Source organism: Spinacia oleracea, chromosome 3 (genome assembly GCF_020520425.1).
Source record: "Spinacia oleracea cultivar Varoflay chromosome 3, BTI_SOV_V1, whole genome shotgun sequence".
NCBI classification, from domain to species: Eukaryota; Viridiplantae; Streptophyta; class Magnoliopsida; order Caryophyllales; family Amaranthaceae; genus Spinacia; species Spinacia oleracea.
Genome location: NC_079489.1, coordinates 83726297 through 83749351, shown reverse-complemented (window position 1 = coordinate 83749351; position 23055 = coordinate 83726297). Strand labels below are relative to the sequence as shown.

Genomic DNA, 23055 nt, shown 5'->3' with positions numbered 1-23055 from the left:
ATGATTGTTGGTTGGCGTGAATATGTGTTTATTCGCTTTTTATTTGCATACTATTTGAAAAATGCAATATTATATTCATCAAGGCAAGTTTTTATTTTGTTTCGTTCTTGGTTATGGGCATAATAAATGTGAAACTTGCATGATTGAATGCTTTAATTCCTAGTTGGTAGAAGTGTGCACGGTCTTGGAAATCTAGGGTCGAATCTAGGATTTTCATGCATATGTAGTTGGTTAGAACTTTAAAGAGAATGATTCTTGATCCTTTGGTTTGTGGTAAGATGGTGTCGTTATCTCTAGTCATTTGAAATCGGGAAGGTGTAGACTCCTACTTTTGTCCCTGTTCCCGCAAGGGAAAGGTTCGATGATGAAAGCATAAAAACTCCACTTGACAACGCATCTCCTATAAAATAAACGAATCTCGATTCCCTATTTCATTTCACCCGAAACCTGCTATTTATGGAAACCTGCTAAAAATAGTAACTGCCGTAAAAGGTAGCTTCTAAAAGTGGCAAATCATAAAAGATAGAAACCTGTCAGAATTAGGTGTTGCATTCCAACATAAATCATAAATGAGATAGAAAACTGCGAGAATCCTATTCCTAATAGGATTCGGAAATAAGAGTTACGTATTCATTAAAATCCTAACGAGCCTAGAGTTCGTAACGGGCCCAGACGCATTCCGTCATAAAATTGATACGCGCTAAAAGACTCGAATTAATCTCAAACTCTACGGATTTCAGGAATCCGAATCTGACAAAGAATTCGGCCCAGACATCACTTTCAACGCCCAGAGCTGGGCGCCGAAATCTTTGGCGCCCAGCCCTGGGCGCTGAAATTGCATGGATCTCTATTTTCAACGCCCAGCCCTGGGCGCCGAAATATTTGACGCCCAGAGCTGGGCGCCGAAATTACCTGGGACGTGTTTTTTCCTAATTCTTTATGGATTAGAACTCTGCAATTCTATCTTTCCACGAACTCTTCCCTATAAATAGGCCCCTAGTTTCGACGTGAAAGAACACAACAACACATAATATATTCTGAGTATTGACTTGAAACCCCTTAGCCTAAGCCTCTCGCTGCAAAACTGTTCACGCGTTCTGTCGCAATCGATCCATAAATCGAACAGAACGTATCCTGTCCCATAATCGAGATTCGTTAAATAAAAAGGAGAAATAGCAAAGTCAAAGTGGTTAGTTTTCTGAGAACCGTGACGCACCTCTCAAGGGTGCGTCGTAATGTGTCCCTTTTCGATGATTTAACTGCTTTCCTCGCCCTTTTTATGAACTGTTAAACTAACCTAATATGATTGTTCTATCACGCCTAACAAAAATAATATTTTTGGGAAATCGGATTATCATGCTAGGTCCCTTAATGTTATTTAAATCAGATAATCACGATCGAATTAGTATTATATGTTGCATATTGCTAAAATCAATTCAGATTAGTTTAATAGTTAACGCATGTCCCTTCAATTATTTATGCTGAGCTAGTAAGGATATCCTGCCTCTGGAGTTATCGACGAGCGAATTACTCCTCTCGGTAGTTACAGTCCCCCGAAACCTCAATCTCTACCTTGCGGGTATATATTGAGAGATCCCCACACCAGGGATCACAAGGGAACCTACGGCCGTCGTGGTCAAGCATAATTGCACTCCCTTTATGTCACGATAACCGGGTTTTGTCAGTTTTTCTCATTGTCGTTAAAAACTGAATGGCGACTCCTATATTACTAGTCAATTGGGTGTATACTCACAGGAAATCCAATTACACTTGATTGAATAAAAAGAATCGTCACACCCACGAGGGACAAGGTCACGCATTAGCCTCGCGCTTTTTCGACCCCCTCACAGTGGCGACTCCACTCGGGACAGTGAAGGAAATACTCGTGCTTGTAGGTAATCAAAATAGCCGAAGGGTGAAACGATCCTACCCTGCGTTTATTTCCCCATCAAGTTGGGACGACCTGAAAATCAGCATATTAATGTGAACGGACAGAAGATCATAACGAATCTCGGCTCCCTCGGGAGTTGGGACTAAGGATACCTTTTTTCGCCAATAGGGGGGTGCATACGCCGCGCATGTTTCCCACTCGGTACTTGTGCAGGTAGTACACCTATCCCGAACCCAATCGCTCACCCATTAGGTCCCTCTCGCCTGCCTGCCTGCCCCCTTGGCTTGCACTTGCGAGTTGGCTTCTTGAGCGAAATTCGTCTGTTGAAGACACTACCTCGACCGGGGCATGTGTTGGATCTACGATAGAAGCGGTACCAAGCCAGGCGCAAATACTACCCATAGAAGCCTATCATAAACTACGTGGCATATTTAATTTTCAAATCCATGTTTGTAATGTAGTTATGTGTAGCGAAATATGTGATTGTGTGTGACAAACTATCCTAGAAAACCAATGACCTTAAAAATTACCCAAACATTCATAGACTAATTTGCCAAAGAGTTATACCGAAACATGTGTTCCGCAAACCCGAATGATCGCCACAAAATAAGCGACACTCGGGATGGCCGTAACGAATCCCACAAACGCCGCACAACGCGTAAAGGACGTTATTAGGCAAGCACGTAAAATCGATGTCGCGTAAACAAAAGTAGACGCAAACAGAAAACGAGAACCAGCCAGGGACGCACTTTCAACGCCCCTGGCTGGGCGCCAAAATTTCTCACGCCCACTGCTGGGCGCTGAAGTTGCTGCCTGGCCTTTTGGTCAGGCACAGCAGCCTTGGTGCCCGCGCATTAAAAAAATATATGTAGCAAAAAAAAACTTTGCGTAAAAATTGCTGCAGGGGCGTATGAAAAGGCACTCGACTCTAAAAGCGACTAAAAAATAAAAAAAATAACTCTTTGTGTCGTTGTTAGGCCTCCTACGACGACAATGCTCGGCACCAAAACCGAGCATGCTAATAATTATGAATGTCACATGGGCAAAAGTATTCAAAAATAATGTTCAAATGAAGTCTTCAAAGAAAAATAATGTTCGAATAAAAAATAAATCCGAGTCTAGACTAGGCTATGCCAAAGTACAATCTAAATCCTAAGTCTTAGTTGTCTTATCATAGAATCGGTCCTAATGCTTGGTGTCGTTCTGCAAGTTAAAAGGTTAAACCATATTGAGTCTCCTCTCCTAACATTTAAATCAATAAGCACCCATATGTAATTGTCATCCTTTGCTAAGAATCAACGGCCTTAATACTCTCTTTCACCAATAAAAAGGATATATTATAATATTTGCAAAATGGAAACAGTCACATTCTGAAAATCATTCCCCCATAGTCGCACGATCCCCAAAGTGAACCTAAGGTGTCAATACCATTAGCACAAAATTAATGGCCTCAAGGCTTATGATCACATTGGGTCACGACTATCATAGTCCTCTTGAGCCACTCGCTCCTTGAAGTACCCCTAAGTACGGACTAAAAGATTTTCCATGAATGCAACATGACCAACCATGAAAATACCCAAATCGGCATACCAATAGGGCTACCATTGGGGTAAAGCAATACACACTAAGAGAGAAGCCGCACTAATGATTCTAGTCTTGCAAAAATAAAAATTCGATCTCCTCAATTAACTACCTTGCCAACATTAAACAAAATGGCGCATGACAAATGAACACCCAAGGGTTAAAATCTAAAGTGTCAACCAACGAAAGTTATGGTCCAATTAGCCTAAGTCTGAGAGTTGCTTGGTCAAGTATTATAGGCTTACGCCACGTCATTATTTTGAGTCTAGGCCACCTCCTTGTATTCATACACGGGTTATAATCAGAAAAATTAATGAAAGTTCGAATCTAAATCACGACTTCCAATTAAATCCCAGAAACTGGAGTCTGAAAAGAAACAAAAATATTTTCGATGTAATTCTTTCGTTAAATTTCAATAAGGTAAAAACAACATTTTCAATCTACGCTATTTGCACCTTTTAAGAAACGACTAAATACGCTTGCAAAGTAAGACAATTTAAAAGGTCCACCCTAGGCCTACTAAAGCTAAAGGTCCACCCTAGGCCCACTAAAATTAATGGTCCACTATAGGCCTATCAAACGAGGCTCACTCAGTCTCGCCTCGTGACTCAAAGACCACAACCATCTACCTTTTAGCCTAAATAAAAAAAAAGGGGGGGAAATCCCGAGCAAAAAAGAAAAAATAGAGAGAGAAAAGGGGGAGCGAAAAGAGCGAACCACGAAATACTTAGCCTGTACCCCCCAAAGTGCGAAATTTTCCCAAGTTAACGAAGGAAAAGAATTGAGTCAACCAATCCAAATCATAAAGTTCTACGATGTCTACCCTTTCCAATCCTTATGTTCTTAGACGCCTTCGCTCTAGGGCCCCTGTTCAGCTCATTTAACCCATCCATGTTCTCACTGCCATAACCCAACAAACTATTACCTCGACTCTTGTTCTTGAACTTGTTGTCAACTGCAAACCACGCACGGCCATTGACACGTGCGCCATACCCATTATTTCCAAAACTTGCTCCTACACCACCATTAGCACAATGACCGTATAACTTGTTTGGATACATCCTGTTGATATACCCTTGAGCTGTCCCCATGCTATTCATTGGGCCTTGGTAGAAGTAATCCTCATGCTCGACTAATACCTATACAACTTATCCTATCTCATTCAACCCGTCTTTCAAGCCGTCTTGAGTCACGAATAAAAAAGAAGACAAATGAAAAGTACATTCTACACTTAACGCTTCACAAAAAATAATAATAAAAAAAAATATACTTTGCAAAGCGCCTTTAAAGTTCGTCTAAAAAAGGGGAAAAGAAGCATTTAGCGCACCAAAAAAAGGATCCGCCCAGAAATAATTTTCAGCGCCCACAGCTGGGCGCCGAAATCTTTAGCGCCCCAGCCTGGGCGCTGAATCTCTCTGCCTGCCAAATTTTGTCCAAAAGTGCTCGTCATTTTATCCGCACATGCACGGAAAAATAACGAACACTTGGAGGGGTACATCACGTATTCAGATATACGTACCACCAAAGAAATACATGTACTCAATCAAAAAAAATATAAAACAAATTTTTTGGCTTACGACAAGGCAGCAGATTAAGATAATAATAAACTTCACTTATTCTACCGTTTCAAACAATATGTTTCCACCTCAGAACATACTTATCGAATTCGGCATTCTAAGAAACCATTTTCTAGGCTAAGAACTACGCAAGACCTGATTCCAAATTAAATATATTTAAGGAGGATACGTAGGCAATCCATGATTCGGTCCAACCAATTCGCAAAAATATTAAAGCCTATAGAAAAAACAAGAATAAGAAATAGAGTCCCTTATTGAAATTTAATTACTTGCAACCCAAGTCGAAAGAAAAATTGAAAGCACGAAGAAGAATCCAAGTCATCAAGATGCCAGAATGAGCACACATCGAAAAATAATAAGGGCACGTACCCTTGCCAGAAGGAGCACTCACACTCCTAGGCACTTAGCCAAGACTCAAAAAGATCGCTTTGCCTCAATTGAATGGGGGCTAGCGCAAGCGTCCATGACCTCTAAAGTACTCGACTTGACCCTCCCTAAAGCAAACTAACTCACTTAAAGACCTTCTTTCACCACTAGACACAGTCATAATCGCCAACAAGTAGTAAAGGCAGTAAGCTTGCAATAAAGAGAATTGTTCTACGGCATTGCCCCATCGTTCCTTCGAACTCAGGGCACCCGTTCTTGGTAATTCAAATGCTTGCGAATCCCCTTTGAAAAAAAAATCAGACATTGTCAATAGAACTTGGAACTTAACCAAGGCTCACCCTACTCAGACATATGACACGGGCATCTAAAATCGAAATCTAAAAGCATCATTAATGGGAAGACATAATAACAACTGGGGGCTAAAAATTGAAATGAAAGAGCTAGGGAAAGAACTAAGTATACCTTGACCTTTTGTGCAGACATACACCAAGTAAATCTAAGTCGATTTGAAAACGGTTTATATTCCCGCAATTCTGGAAAAGATGGCCCTAAAAGCCTAAAGCACATGCCAAACGGGCACAAGTATATCTTGACGCCTGCACCCTGGCTTCCAGCAAATCCTTAGACAGCATTCCAAAAATCGTAACAGTATTTTGATTCACTCATGTAATCCTGTACGAACCCTTCTATAAGTCAACCTACTTAGGACACCTCGGATTGTACACAGTAGGACTCGGATTTTAAATAATTTTCAAATGATTTTTAAAGACTTCTTCGGACAAATAAAGTGTCGTTGGTTTAAGCTTAGTGTGCGTCCATCTCAACGTTGCAAGTGAGTCAAAAAGATTTTTAAATATGATTATGGGTAAAGAAAAGCACCTAGCTTTTGGTCAAGGCACACTTCAACATGTGACTACCTTGACCATGGCAATGTCGCACAATACGACATTTACAAGAGAAGTAGCAAAATCACTACTCGAACATACCTCGCACTAAACGAGTCTGGTTCAAACTATTCATGATCCGTGTCACCATGAATGCATAAAAACGTATGCAAAGCATTATAGCACCAAGCCAATCCCGTAGCTACAATTGGGGGCTTGAGAAAAACACTCTAAAAATGCTCGAAATGACGATTTTATCGCAAATTCTCGACGCTAATGCTATACATACATCATAGGGGCACAATCCTAAGCTTTAAATTGTGAAAAACAAACCTTAGAATGGCTACAACCCCTCCCAAATTCTAAGCACTACTTAGAATATATAAAGTCACCCCACTAACAAGGGTAACTGAAAATCGCGAGTCACCAAAACTCCGATCAAACTACTGCACATAACGCTCGCCCTACAAGCGCCCGTTACACAGTGTACATCGTTCCAAAGCAAAAGCGAAAGAAAAAAGAGAATAAAAAAAAAACTGTCAAAATTCTGCCCAGAAATCATTTTCAACGCCCAGAGTTGGGCGCCGATATCTTTAACGCCCCTGCCTGGGCGCTGAATCTTTCTGCTAGCCAAGTTTTGCCCAGATACAAAAATAAGAAAGAAACACCTATGAATCATCGCATCGAACGAAGTAATAAGCCGTGCAAACCCACGCAGAAGGTGCTATACTTGTTCGAGCACCTGAACGATTCAGCACGGTGAAGTACTCCAAAAAATGATATCCCACTAGTAGAAAAAACCCCTATTGCACCCCCCTTGTTGCAGCGTACATGTATTAATACGCTTCAACAACCAATCGGTCAACGCGGGTCAAACCATTTAAAGGGTTGTTGCAGCGTACAATTTAATTGTTCCCTGCAAAAAAGTTTATTGCAGCGTACATTTTAAAAGCCCCCTGCTATAACTTTTTGTTGCAGCGTACAATTTAAAAGCCCCCTGCAATAGCCGGGTAAAAAATTGCTCCCTAAGTGATTCAGAATACAAATTTTCATTTCTCGCGCTCAACTCCCTCTTCTTCCCTTACCTTTCCCTGCGTCGTCCCCTAAAAAAAACCTAAGACGCATCTCAAAATTTCAGTTCTCGTTGTTCGCGTCCCGTTCTCCTCTCCTCACTTCGAACACTCTTTCTCTTCGTTCCTCTGCATCGCCGGCCACCACCTCCTTCATGTCGCCGCTGCTGGTGTGGTGGTTGTGATGGTTATTGCGTTGTTGTGGTTGATGGTGTTGTCCCGCCTCCGTGCTCGCCTTTCCTCTGTTTGTCGCCGCCAATAATGGTGGCCACCAACACAACATCATTTGCAATCCATCACTAATTGGTAAGTTGATTTCAATTTCTCCTTCAATTGATTTAATAAGTTCGTGATTTAAAATCCCAAAACCCTAACTAATCGATTTCAATTTTCTTTTCCCCATTGCTTGCGCCGCCCCTTCTGGTTGTTGGGTGCGACGGCGCTCTGTCGTCGCCGCCGCCTCCTTGTTCGTTGTTGTGAATGCTAATTATGGTCTTGCTCTCCCCTTCCCTCTCCTCCATTGTTGCTGCTCGTTTCTAGCCCAAGGTACGACACTCCATTCTTCTTCCTCTCTCTCCTGATACTAATTTAAAGAAGTTTTTGCTACCTATGTTAGTTGTTGTTAATTTTGAGTGCTTTTTAAGTTGACAAATTAGTTTATGAGTTTAATTGGAAAACTATTGCAATTCAGTTTTCATAATGATGCACAATTGATGGTTTTAATTTGAAATTTAAGCTTAAAGTGGTATTTCTGCTTCTGGCAGTTTCATTGTCTCCTTCCCAAACAATCCTCCTGATCCAAAAAAGGATAGTGCCGCAGTTCAGAAATTCTTTGCCAATATGGAAGTCGCATTCAGGGCGCATCCACTTTGGAGCTGTTGTTCAGAAGAGGAGCTTAAAAGTGCTGGTGAAGTGAGTTATTAAACTTTCCTCTTTGCTGTATTCATTCTTGATTCAATTATGCGTACATTATATTCTTTATATCTAACCTGGCTAACTTTCAGTTGCAGGGAGTGGAGACGGTTTTCACTGTAATTCGGGCTTGTTGCGGGGCCGGAATTATTGGGTTTACCTTATGGTAATTTTCTTGATGCTAGGTCTTCAAAGAAACCTGCATTTTAGCATCGTCTTTCTAGAGAACGGCAAATTCATTGGCAATCGTCGTCGACTTCTCCGGTGAGGTATTCCCGTTTCTTAATCTCTCTCATTCCCCTTCTCCTCCCTCAACCCTCCCGCTGCTTCTGTTTTCTTCCCTTTTCTCAAATATTTTATATTATTTGCTTCAATCAAACGCTAATATTGAAATTTAATCTTGCGGTATATCAATTCTGCAATTTAATTTGTTTAACTTCATAAATTGAATCAAAAGTATGATAATCGCATGGAATCAATTTTACAATTTTGCTTGGTTTTTGTTCCATATTTTGCAAAAAATCCGCTGATTTAATTAGGACAGAGATGTCCAGATTCAATTCAATCAGAAAATTTGAAACATTAGGCATTTGGTAGCTATTTGGTGGGCGATTAGTTACCAATGATGACAGTAGGTTTATTTCGATCAAGAAATGGTCTGCAATGCGCGTAAGTAAAAGAAAACCCAAAATTAAGACTATTAGTCATGCTTTTCAAAGTTGATTGCTTAACTTTCTTAAGGAAAGAGATTGATATCAGGGTTATATTAAAGGTCATTATGGTTTTTCTTAGATGTATAGATTATAGTTATGGTGAATTTGCGATTATTGGTAATTGGAGTGGCATGTTGCAACTGTGTAGGTTGCATTTGTTTGGATAACTATTTTTGTCGGTTAATATCCTAGGGAGTAGAGACTAAAGAGCAATTTTTAATCTGGATTAAGGTGTAGTTGACTAACCTTTTTTATACTGCATGATTTAATTATGAGATCTTAATATCTTATAGAAGTATTATATTGGAGTGAATCAATTGAAAGGTTACAGTTTTTGAAAATCTGCTTTGCTGTTTGTTTGTATTGGTCGGATTCCACTTTCCAAGTACTTAATTTAAATAAGGTGTATAGTTTGTTCAATGTTTTATCGCTCAGCTTAATTTTACATTGTGCCTAATGTAATATTTAAAGGCACTTTATAGTAGTTGGATCATTCTCATACCCTACCCAGTATTAGACACTAAGTCTAAGTAGCGGTGCCAATTCCTCTCTTCATTTACAAAAGAACATAAATTATTCTAGTGCTATTTGATTATTGTTTCTGAACCAAGGGAGTTTGGTGTAGAATTATCAAACGTCAATCTAGACCACAGCCAAATGCTGACCTAAGGACGTTTATGGATTAAATCTGTATTTTTAAATTTATAATTTTGGTATGGATTCTTAATTGCCTTAATGACACTATGGATCTATGATACTTGTGGAATCATCTTAAATAGTGTTGGAAATTTCATAAATTACCTTGATTCTTGCAAACATGTGGGTATCTTTCGGTGAGTGAGGCGAGATGGCATTGCTTGTTACCAATGTTGCAAGTCTTACATGTTGCCGAACTTCTGACCATCATTGATTCTCATGCAGCATCAACCTATGATGTTCCTTGATTGATTATCGTAATAGTCACATATATGTTCCTATCATTTGGTAGTTCTGTAACACTACTCTTTTCGTTTCTGCTAACAGGATCACGTGCCACTGATTACAGTTGATGCTGCTCTTCTGCTACACTTTCTCATATTCTTTTTAGCAGTCTGTCTTGTGCTATACAGTGCAGTAACAATGATGCTTGGAAAGCTGAAGGTAACATCATCATATTCACCTGCCAGAGTCTACTACTATTTTGGGGAGGTGGTTGGTCATATGTTAACTGTAAAAATACTTATGCAATTATTACATTTGAGGTCACGTCCTAATCTGGAAAGCTCTGCCCTAAGTTGATGTTATGTTTGTTTTTAGGTGAGAATTAGGACTAAAAGAGCAGATTCAAGAACTTCAAACTAAGATGGCAATAATAAGCAAGCTATTGTGTTATTAGCTTGCTTATTCTTGCCCCTGAAATGATGATTCATGATCCTAAGTCAATGCATGAATCCATTTTCAACTGCAATCTTCAATCACGATTGTTACTACTAGATCACAACTGCTATCATAACCAATGAACCCAACATATAGTCCCTTTATTTTTTGTTTGCAGTGAATTATGCAGGGTATATTATATAGAAAATGGGGAGGCAAAATTTACTTTGATTCCTTGCTAGCATGTTTGAACTATAGTTTGGGCCTTCGTGGTAATTTTTTTTTTTTTTTAGAATTTGGAGTGGTGATTGCAAAAGTACATATCAATCCACCCGTGGTGAGTTTGCAATTTCAGTGTCCATTGTTGGATACAAGTGGTTACATTACATCTTACTGTGCCTTATCCGTAAGATGAATGAAAATATGCTTGGTGCCGGGTATAGTCTACCTGATCGCCTGGAAACAGTTGTAATGGTTCATATGGTCCCTTTCATTAGCGAAATTCCACTTTTTCAGAAGATTTCCCTTATTGAAACGAATTATCTGCTTCTCCTGCGTGAGGATATTTACCTGGATAATATTTTTGGTATGCAGTTTTCTTTACTCAGCCCTGTTGCTGACTGATCTGCTCCTACTGACTGATCTTCTGCTACACTGCTGCTGCACTAGTGCAATGTTGCTGCTGATTGATCTGTTGTTACGCTGTTGCTGCTGCACTAGTGCAATGTTGCTGCTGCTGGATTATTGTTGTTGCTGCTGCTTGATTTATGTTGTTGATGTAGCTTGATTATTGTTGTTGCTGATGCTTGATTATTGTTGTTGCTGCTGCTTGATTATTGTTTTTTTTGTTTCTGGTTGCTGCACTTGTGTGAATGTTCTAACCGCCACATTTTGTATGTTTTACTTGATTCAGGAACTCCCTAGGTACCATGAATAATAACCAAAATTTGTTGGGCATGAATCAGAATGTGGCAGTGATCGAGTTATTACTCCCGCAACAGGTCACAAATCATAAGGTATTAGTACGATTACAGGAGTACTACATAAAACAATTATTTTTTACTTTCTTCGTTCCTAAATAGAGATGGCATTTCTTATTAGTCTATCCCAAAATAAGAAGCCACCTTACATTTAGACTTCAGCATATCACCCTTTAACAATACCTTTAACTAAGAGTTCTAACGAAAAACCACATGTAGGTCATATTTAGGCTAAAGTGACATTTTCGCTCCCAACTATGAACTAAAGAACCTAAGGACTCATTTTAAACTTACTAAATGTTTTATATGCTTAGTTTTAACTTTCTAGGACTAATTCCAATCCATTTATACACATTTAAGGCTCATTGTGTCGTTATAGGTCATATTTAAGCTAAAATGACATTTTCGCTCCCAACTATGAACCAAAGAACCTAAGGACTCATTTTAAACTTACTAAATGTTTTATATGCTTATTTTTAACTTTCTAGGACTCATTCCAATCCATTTATGCACATTTAAGGCTCATTGTGTCGTTATAGGTCATATTTAGGCTAAAATGACATTTTCGCTCCCAACTATGAACCAAAGAACCTAAGGACTCATTTTAAACTTACTAAATGTTTTATATGCTTATTTTTACCTTTCTAGGACTCATTCCAATCCATTTATGCACATTTAAGGCTCATTGTGTCGTTATAGGTCATATTTAGGCTAAAATGACATTTTCGCTCCCAACTTTGAACTTAAGAACCTAATGACTCATTTTAAACTTATTATATGATAAATATGCTTAGTTTTAAGTTTCTAAGACTTATTCTAATCTACTTATACCCATTTAATGCTTGTTTGATAGTTATAGGTCATATTGAGTCTAAAATGAGGCATTTTCGCTCCTAACTTTAAAATAAAGAACCTAAGCACTCATTTTAAACTTAATACATGTTTAATATGCATAATTTTAACGATCTAAGACTCGTTCCAATCTATTTATGCACCTATAGGCTCATTGGGTCGTTATAGGTCATATTTAGGCTAAAATGACATTTTCGCTCCCAACTTTGAACTAAAGAACCTAAGGACTCATTTTAGACTATTAGGACATTGTCATTAGTTTCTTGAATGTTAAAATGTGATATTTAATTTGTATTTAATCTAATGTTTAATTTAAATTTATGTTTTTGTAAAGGTCTACACTCCGAGGATTGCGCCTTATGCGAGGAATTTGATGTGGTTTGTGAGCAATGGGCTAAGTTTTTTACCAACAAGTATTTATTATTGGCTTTAGCGCGCTTGATCGAGTTGGTTTAGTTGTTATAGAATAAATTTTATATTAAAATGTATGTTTATGTTGAAATTGGAACATATATTTAAATGTAATATGTGCACTTTGGTTTTGGGATATATAGTATACAAAACTCCAGTTGTTGTTTTTATATTTGTTATACAGGTTGCGTTATTCTATTATTGTTTTGACAGGTTTCTATATTTGGTGCAAGGCACTCTAGGTATCCCTAAACAAAATTAGAATTTTCCCGCCAAAAGTGCTTTTTTGCAGCGTACATATATGTTGTACGCTGCAACAAGGGAAAAAAATTTCGCAAAAATTCAGACTTGTTGCAGCGTACAAATAAATGTACGCTGCAAAAAATTAAGTAATTCAGACTTGTTGCAGCGTACAAATAAATGTACGCTGCAAAAAGTTGAGTCTTTTGCAGCGTACATATATATGTACGCTGCAACAAGTCCAAAATTTTGCCAATTTTTTGGCACTTGTTGCAGCGTACATCTAAAAGCCCGCTGCAACAAATCACTTTTTGCAGCGAACATTGTACGCTGCAACAAGTTCAGATTTGTTGCAGGCCCCCCAGTTGCAGCATACGATGTACGCTGCAACAGGGGTCTAAAAGCCCGCTGCAATAAGGGTTTTTTCTACTAGTGTCCCAACACTTGGAGGAATGTTCCAATACATACGGTTAGGCCACACAAGCCTACGTCGCACCATAAATTCAGCTATCCCACGGTACAAGTCTAAAAAAGAGAGTAAGGCATATTGCGCTAATGCGGGCACGACCAAAGAGCATGTGTAAAAGAGGCAAAGACTACTTATCGCCCAAATTCAAAATGCAAGCCACACGACTTCTACATTAAGGATTAAAGGTAGCAAAATATTACCTACCACGGAAAGGATAGCTCGCACCTACACGAGCGGAACCCCAAGGCATCTTTCTCGAAAGAACCTACAAAAATCGTACGCCAAAAGGAAGCATCCCAACATGCATACTTGGGGGCTCCAAGCTACGAAACAACCATAACAAAATAAAAAGCAATATGTTTGAACAATCGAAAGGGCACGATGTTTGAGCCCACTTCATGAATGGACCTGACCCCTATCAAGCTTCTAAGCAAACTATTCAAAATCAGTCATTGCTCAAAAAAAATGATTCAAGCAAACTGATTAATGGACCGCACACAACGGCCATTCTATGAACGCCCGTTCGCACATACATATCATCATTCACGAACACGTTCAAAAAATATAAGAGCGATCAAAGTCTTACACCTCAAGGTATGTTCCTCGGGCCATATAGACTCGCCCGACTATTGCAATAACTGTACGCCTTAAGAGCAACAGTTCCTTAAAATAATCGCCCCGAAGCGACAAGCACCGTAGTCCACCAATCGGCTACGGCTTCTCAAAGAAAATCATCACGTTCTAAAAAAAAAAGAAAAAACAAAAGAAAAGAGAATACATAGAACTTCCAAGTGAAATAAACGAATGAACAAGAGGCCAACTGTTTCATCAAAAGGCCAGCCCAAACAACATTTTCAACGCCCCACCTGGGCGTGAATTATTTCAACGCCAAGGCCTGGGCGCCGAAGATGATTCCAGACTCAAAAAGGCCCTAACTTCTATTGGGCCCTGCCGCATCCATTTGACTCAAAAATTGCCGATTTCCTTATTGAAAGTCGCACCTCACGACTTTGTCAAGAGTAGCACACCACTACAAAGGTCGCTCGCACTTACGAGCACAATCCCAAACACGATCAAAAACATTACAGAATGCGTATCCCCAAAGAACCTCTTTGACAAGAAATGACCGTCAAGCACGAGTGCTTGGGGGCTCGAGAGAAAATATATTATGCAAAGTTAAAAACAATATTCCCAAACTACGCTGTACGAAGTCCAGTGTTTGGATATCTCAAAAAATATATTGTAAAACAAAAATATACACAGTGTGGACCCACTTATAGGACACATCTAATCAGGAAATATTACGACCCACCAACAGGTTGTAATCACCAAAAGCTCTTCTACATAGGCAAAATAAGAAATTCAAAATGGGCTCGCCCACCCTCAGCGGGCGGGGTCTGCGTCACTAGCCGCGCAGGTCCTCAGTTTTCGACAAAAAAATAAAGTCTTCAAATTTAAAATAGGCTCGCCATCTTCAGCCGGCGGGGTCTACGGCGCAAACCACGTAGGTCATTATTTTAAAAAAAAAACAAAATAAAATTTCAAAACAGATTCGTCCACTTCTATCGGACGGGGGGTTCCACCCTCAGCGGACAGACTCGCCATCTTCAGCCGGCGGGGTCTACGGCGCAAACCACGTAGGTCCTTATTTTCAAAAAAAAAAACAAAAATTTCAAACAGATTCGTCCACTTCTATCGGACGGGGTGTCCACCCTCAGCGGACAAGGTTCACCACCTTCAGCGGGCGGGGTCTACGTCACAAACCGCGTAGGTCCTTATTTTTCAAAAAAAAACATCAAACAGATTCGTCCACTTCTATCGGACGGGGGGTCCCCCTCAGAGGACAGGCTCGCCCACCTTCAGCGGGCGGGGTCTGCGTCACTAACAGCGCAGGTCCTTAGTCGCTGCAGCGATAACTTTTACTGGATTTTCCTTCGTTTTACTTCCTATAAAAACAAGGGTACTGGATTTTCCTTCGTTTTACATCCTATAAAAACAAGGGGGTTTTCTCGTTTAGCCAGCCCTGAAAATGAGAATCTTTAAAAACGTTTTACCTCGTGATTGGGCTTGGCCAGGCCCAATTACACTTTACAGCTTTAATTTCGAAAACATTTGTAGCTACTCCCAATGACAAAGTGAGGGAGTTTCTACGCGTCTTTAGATCCTTCCAATGACAAAGTGAGGAAGTTTCTATACTATCAGTTGACAGATCCCAATGACACGTGAGGGATATGTCGACACTTCAAGTGATGACCCATAAGTCAAATGTTATCACTCGGGGGCTCGTGAGACCCTCGCAAAACAGGTCACATACACCATGGCTTGTGTGACGCACTCCGTCTAAATACTTTGACCATCGTCTTACTCCAAGACTCAGTCAAAGTGGGGGCTAACTGTAGACACCTACTTTTGTCCCCGTTCCCGCAAGGGAAAGGTTCGATGATGAAAGCATAAAAACTCCACTTAACAACGCATCTCCTATAAAATAAACGAATCTCGATTCCCTATTTCATTTCACCCGAAACCTGCTATTTATGGAAACCTGCTAAAAATAGTAACTGCCGTAAAAGGTAGCTTCTAAAAGTGGCAAATCATAAAAGATAGAAACATGTCAGAATTAGGTGTTGCATTCCAACATAAATCCTAAATGAGATAGTAAACTGCGAGAATCCTATTCCTAATAGGATTCGGAAATAAGAGTTACGTATTAATTAAAATCCTAACGAGCCTAGAGTTCGTAACGGGCCCAGACGCATTCCGTCATAAAATTGATACGCGCTAAAAGACTCGAATTAATCTCAAACTCTACGGATTTCAGGAATCCGAATCTCACAAAGAATTCGGCCCAGACATCACTTTCAACGCCCAGAGCTGGGCGCCGAAATCTTTGGCGCCCAGCCCTGGGCGCTGAAATTGCATGGATCTCTATTTTCAACGCCCAGCCCTGGGCGCCGAAATCTTTGACGCCCAGAGCTGGGCGCCGAAATTACCTGGGACGTGTTTTTTCCTAATTCTTTATGGATTAGAACTCTGCAATTCTATCTTTCCACGAACTCTTCCCTATAAATAGGCCCCTAGTTTCGACGTGAAAGAACACAACAACACATAATATATTCTGAGTATTGACTTGAAACCCCTTAGCCTAAGCCTCTCGCTGCAACACTGTTCACGCGTTCTGTCGCAATCGATCCATAAATCGAACAGAACGTATCCTGTCCCATAATCGAGATTCTTTAAATAAAAAGGAGAAATAGAAAAGTCAAAGTGGTTAGTTTTCTGAGAACCGTGACGCACCTCTCAAGGGTGCGTCGTAATGTGTCCCTTTTCGATGATTTAACTGCTTTCCTCGCCCTTTTTATGAACTGTTAAACTAACCTAATATGATTGTTCTATCACGCCTAACAAAAATAATATTTTTGGGAAATCGGATTATCATGCTAGGTCCCTTAATGTTATTTAAATCAGATAATCATGATCGAATTAGTATTATATGTTGCATATTGCTAAAATCAATTCAGATTAGTTTAATAGTTAACGCATGTCCCTTCAATTATTTATGCTGAGCTAGTAAGGATATCCTGCCTCTGGAGTTATCGACGAGCGAATTACTCCTCTCGGTAGTTACAGTCCCCCGAACCCTCAATCTCTACCTTGCGGGTGTATATTGAGAGATCCCCACACCAGGGATCACAAGGGAACCTACGGCCGTCGTGGTCAAACATAATTGCACTCCCTTTATGTCACGATAACCGGGTTTTGTCAGTTTTTCTCATTGTCGTTAAAAACTGAATGGCGACTCCTATATTACTAGTCAATTGGGTGTATACTCATAGGAAATCCAATTACACTTGATTGAATAAAAAGAATCGTCACACCCACGAGGGACAAGGTCACGCATTAGCCTCGCGCTTTTTCGACCCCCTCACAGAAGGATGGTATTTTCTACCCATATGTGAGAATTATTTATTTTTCTAGCTATTTCTTAAACACACATTGCATGAGTGGCTTGGATCCTTGGTGTAGACACCTAATTTTTGTCTCCCTTAGGGTCGATGACGAAACCATTAACCTTGTGCCAAGATTGGTACATCTCCGAGTGGAAGTCTCAATTGCTAAAATATAATGAAAATATTCCAAGTCCAAAAGTAAAAAATCCGATCCCTAAGTCCGTTCCCATTCCGGAACTTGGTAAAAAATCCAGTTTCTAAATAAAATCTAAAATCCAAACACACACTCTCGAATGAGACCTCTACATTGGCCTTTGAGCCACATTTCTATTCAAAATGAAATTAATCAATCCAAATTCGGGCGCCGACAAAAAATCCCGAGCATCCCAAGCACCGGCCTGTAAAACCAGATTAAAACTGTGCAAAATGCGCGCAGAGCGTTTGCGTCTAAAAAAAGCAAACAACCCTCCTAAGGAAAGCCTTCCCTACCACAATACAAAAAGTACAAGGAACAAATTAGAAGCTCCTCAAAATGACGGCGTCATCGTCCTTTTTTGCCAACATCTGACGCCAGCTCTACACCAGAACTAGGTGTCAGGCTTTTCAACAATTTTGCTATAAAACCCCCCATTTTCTAAGTATCACAGGGGTAGAAAAAAAATCACAACTTCGATACAACTTTGCAATGAAAAAATAATCTACAATTAACAAATCGTCTCAAAAGTCCAAATTTCTAAAAACACAAACTTTTCTACTATTTTGCAATTGGGAAATCACCTTGGAGAAATCAATCTAACCTACTTAGGTAATTTGAGTCCCTATTAATCCATTATTTTGCTAATATATTTTCCTAATTTGTAAAACCAAAGATGTTCATATGATGGTCATACTCATTTGAACTAGGCTATAAAGGGGTAATCTTTGAGGGGATTTCATACTTGAAACACCCCTCAAATGATCTTCCATACTACTATAATATTTCTAGTTCAAGATTCAATTTTTATGCATTATTCCAATAAAACTTGGTTAAGAAAGAGAAGTTTTAATTCTTGAAAATATTCCTTCTAACAACCGTGGCTAAAGTTTTCAAAAAGCTTCAATCTTTATACAAAGTTCCATATTACTTAAAAAAGTGCAACCCATTATTTAAGTTAGAACACATGAATCATTCAACTTCATGCAAATGCAAGTTTAAGTTCAAGTTCAAATATGCAATGATTTTTAAATGGGAATCATTCCCTAAAAACTAGAATCAAATACAAGTATGGACTTTTCCAAAGGTGGACCCTTTACATAAAGTCTTGGCCTTTGAGAATAAAAACCTCATAATTACTATATTCAAGTTCTATTTCAATATTTAATATGCAAATTCGATGATTCCTTTTAAAGAGAAACTCATTTTAAAGTGAGATTAATTATACAATTGGATTCGCGAGGCGCACCAAACCACTTTTAAGCAAGTCTTTCTCAATCGGATTTTCAATATTCAAATTATGCAATTTCTATTATTCAAGTTAAATGCTTTATCGCTTATTTATTGTGTATTTCAATTCCGCCCCTTTAAATATTGGACCTTTCAATTCCGCACTTTTAAATATTGCAACTTTACTTGCATAGTCCTTCTAAGCATTGTGGTTTACACCTAGTCCTTTTTCTAGGTGGTGATGTATAATCTTTACTAATTCCGCACCTTATTTTCTATTGTGATGATGCTTTTTTTGTTTATTGTTTTCATCACCAACATGCTAAATCAACAAAATAAAAGTTCTAATCACGCTTAAGAAAGATAATTTTTGGAAAAACTGGTTTAGGTTCCTTAAATTTGAGTTAAAGCAAAGTGATCACCATACAAACTTAGCATTTTCAATGTCCTAATTATGCATGCTCACTCGCCTAAACGTTAGTGTCATGTTAGGATTATACTCCGAATATGATGCTTGTATTGTATCAACCAATTGCAAAATTTTCTCATATAAATGTGTCGTTCCCTTACCCCAGTTTCAATCGGTTTCAATTCCAATGTCTTATCCCGAGTCACATTTGGTCTTTTCGAATCAGACCCGAAAAGTTATTTGGTGGCGACTCCATCGAAGTACAAAAATCCAAAGCCGTAGGGGTTACTTTCTATCTTATTTCCTATAATTTGGGTCTCTAATTTTCTAAATGCTAAAATCAATGTTCAGTCATTTGATCCAACCTTTTTGGGGTGGGATTGCAAAAATCAAGTCGAAACCAAGTGTTGGGTTTCTTGATTTTTGTGGACCAAGTTTGTGTTCTTGGCGTATCCTAATTGGGACATGTTAAGGTCCCAAAGCTTGCAGTTACAAAATTCGAAATAAAAGTATCCGAAATACAAATGAAACACCCAAAAAATTCCCCCTACAATCTGTCGACTCAATTAGGGAGTCCTAAACTTGCGTTTTGAGCAGAAAACACAATACAAGCATTCTGCCACTGACTGGCTGAAGCGCCTGGCGCTGACCTAGCATTTGGCAATGCTGCCTTGCGTCTGGCCCAGTAGCTGGCAGTGGCAGCCTGCCCAATTTGTGTTTCAATGTTCAAAATGGGAGTTCGTTTCGAGTTTTGAACATTGAAAGAGCCACTCCCAATCTTGAGAAAGAACACAGAAACGTTAAATTTTGGTTCAATACAATTGTGATTAGGCATTTCATGCATGTTTTCGAAAATACAAAATCCATTTTTCTACCCTTGCCAATCCCGGCCAAAGTGTTTGATCATTTCCGAGCCTACCAAAACTTGACATTTGTCTTAAATCTCTTGGCATTTGGTATGGAGACCGTTCGCTAACGTACGTCTCCCTTGGGTGGAGGCGCCTTGTTACCGGGTCCGCCTCTTAGTCAAGTACCCTTTGACACCCTAAACCAACCATTGGATCATGACATCATAATGCCGGATTTTCTATTCAAACTTCTAGTCTAAATAAAAAATCCAAGGGTCCAAATCCATGGCGTCATAATGCCGGATTTTATAGTCAAACTTCTAGCCCAAATAAAAAATCCAAGAGTCCAAATCCATGGCGTCATAATGCGGTATTTTCTAATCAAACATCTAGTCCAAATGCAAAATCCAAGAGTCCAAATCCATGACATCATAATGCCGGATTTTCTAGTCAAACTTCTAGTCCAAATACAAAATCCAAGAGTCCAAATCCATTGCTTCATAATTCCGGACTTTCTAGTCTAATTTCCATGTCCAAAAAAAAAATTCATAAATCTGAATTCATGGCGTCCTAATGTCGGATTTTTTAAGTAAATTTTCCATTCAAGCATCAAACCCATGGCGTCATAATGCCGCATTTTCTAGTCAAATTCCCATACAAAATGCAAAGTACGTTCAAAACCTCAAGGCCTCCTTCCCTAAACAATACTCCTCTTTCACAAATCCAAAACTACGAATTCAATTTTCGATTCCAAGTTTCAAATTCAAAATGGCTTTCATCCCTCAAAACACAACTTCAAGCTACAAGTCCAAAACGTTTGCTTACCTTATCAAGGTCATGACCTTCAAAATACCTCGAAATACAATTTCCAAAAAATTTCCAACGGGTTGAAAATCCCCCCAAAATAGGCTTTCAAAATATTTCCCACAGGTTGAAAATCCCCAAAAATAATACCGAATGGAAGAAACCGAGGCTCGTCTGAAAGCTCTCCAGGAAAATAAAGAAACTCTCTTTAACCTAAGGAGTCACACTGTATGCATGGAGGCTCCCCTCAATCCTATGAACTATATTGATACTATAGAGGCACCATATGATCCCATGAGTTACTTTGAAACTAATGCAAACCCATCATATGATTTCCTACCCCTGAAATACCAACCTTGGTCGATGAGAATCCGCTTATCAAACAGCTGAAAAGAACCAAAGCTGAGGTCAACATTTGGCAACTTATAAGTTCCTCCATAGAACACCGCAATGCCCTGATCAACGCACTTGCCAAATTGAACATTACCCCGGAAATTACTCCAAATGATCTAGTTAGGCTCCTGGAAAATCTAGAGGAAGGTATCAAATTTACTAACGAATATCTACCACCTGAAGGGGCAGGTCAACATAAAGCACTCTATTTGACTGTCGAGTACAAAGATAAGATCATTCCCATGACCTTGGTTGATAACGGGTTGGCTTTCCATGTGTGCCCTCTCCACACTGCTGAAAATATGGGGTTCAGTCAAAGTGACTTTTCTAGTTCATCTCAAGGTGCCCGTGCATATGATAACACCCACCGTGAGGCCATGGGGACTTTCCTCTTGCGTACTGGACTTATTGAGCGCAAAGTGAGCTTTCAAGTGCTCAACATCAAAGCTAGCTTCAATTTACTTCTCGGGCGACCATATATTCATGATCTAAAGGTCGTGCCTTCCTCACTGCACCAAAAGGTTAGAATGGAAGTCCAAGGGAATATCATTACCCTAAATTCCTCGCATCTAAAAACCAGAATAACCGATAAATCTTTAATCCTCATTTAGCATGATAACAATGATGAGGACCTATGGGGATTTAGTGCCGAAGTAGGATCCATCAAAATTGAACATGATATGTACTCAGGGCCAAGGCATGAGCTGATGTAGCGTGGCTGTTTCTTAGGCACTACTTTATATCAACCAACAAAATCACCCTTCAATACCTCGGGACAAACCAGTTGTTTTGGTTTGGGGTAGAAGACAACACATGTAGCCAAGCTAAGGTCCCGCCGAGTATGCAACGATCAATTCAAAATACACCCTCATCAGCTTACCCTCAATGGCCAGTTTGCAAAAGAAGGGGAGGATGACTTATACTTTGACTTTTCTGAACCTTTCTACGATGTTTCAAAAGGAGTGATCTACCCAGGATTCAAAATAATCCAAGATTGCCACTTCCTAGACGATGCTTTCCCTGTGCAAGACAAGGTCTCCGCAAAATTTCTAGACCCTCAAGCATTTGGTCTCCTGTTTGGCCAAGAAATAACACCAATTATCTCTAATGACACCATGGTCCAAATGATTACTCAGATCGAAGACTTTGACCCCTCTAAGGTCATTGCTCCTAGGAAAATGGTGGTTAATGGATGGAGGAAGTCTCTCAAGATCACTACACCAAGTGGAATAATGTTCAAAATTACTGTGGGCAAAGGACCTAAGATGAGAAAGTCTGAGTCCGAGGATGACTCTGAATCCGAGTCTGGAGATGAGTCTAAGAGTCTAGAGTTAGAGACTTGCATCAATCAGTCAATACCCGTAGGGGCCGAATATCAATTCAAAGCTGTCGATGTAATGATTGTTGAGTTCAATAATACTTCAACATCATCTTACTTTCCAACTCCAAAACACCTTTATAAATCCTACAACTTTGCTTCTGAAGAAAATGACCTTGATGTCTTAAAATAAATTGAAAATCATGAAAACAGAATGCCTATAATTGAGGAGACTAAAAAAAGTTAAACTTTCTAACAAGAGTGAACCTAAGCTAGTACATGTTGGTTTAACTTTATCTCAAGCAAAGCGAGATGATCTGGTCAAATTGGTTACTTAGTACATAGATGTCTTCGCATGGTCCTATCATGATATGTCAGGGGTCGATCTAAGCATTGGGCAGCATAAAATTCCCCTTATCCCAGGTTCAAAACCCGTTAAATAGAAGCTCCGTCGCATGAAACCAGATGTCTCCCTCAAGATAAAAGAGGAAGTAGTGAAACAGTTAGAGGTCGGATTTATCCGAGAGGCCAAGTATCCAGAATAGATTGCCAACGTCGTTCCGGTTCCAAAGAAAGAAGGCAAGGTTCGA

The 23055-nt window shown here is 39.4% G+C and overlaps 1 long non-coding RNA gene across 3 annotated transcripts; it reads left to right on the top strand.

Moving 5' to 3' along the window:
• Positions 1-7120: 7120 nt before the first annotated feature.
• Positions 7121-12784, top strand: LOC130470415 (uncharacterized). 3 transcript variants are annotated; one of them, XR_008930704.1, is made up of 6 exons: positions 7121-7936; positions 8155-8302; positions 8395-8571; positions 10039-10155; positions 10966-11387; positions 12538-12784. It is a non-coding gene; the product is annotated as an uncharacterized lncRNA (long non-coding RNA). The 3 variants fall into 3 exon arrangements; XR_008930703.1 differs by having other exon boundaries at positions 7128-7936; positions 8401-8571; positions 11285-11387; XR_008930702.1 differs by having other exon boundaries at positions 7130-7936; positions 11285-11387.
• Positions 12785-23055: the final 10271 nt, after the last annotated feature.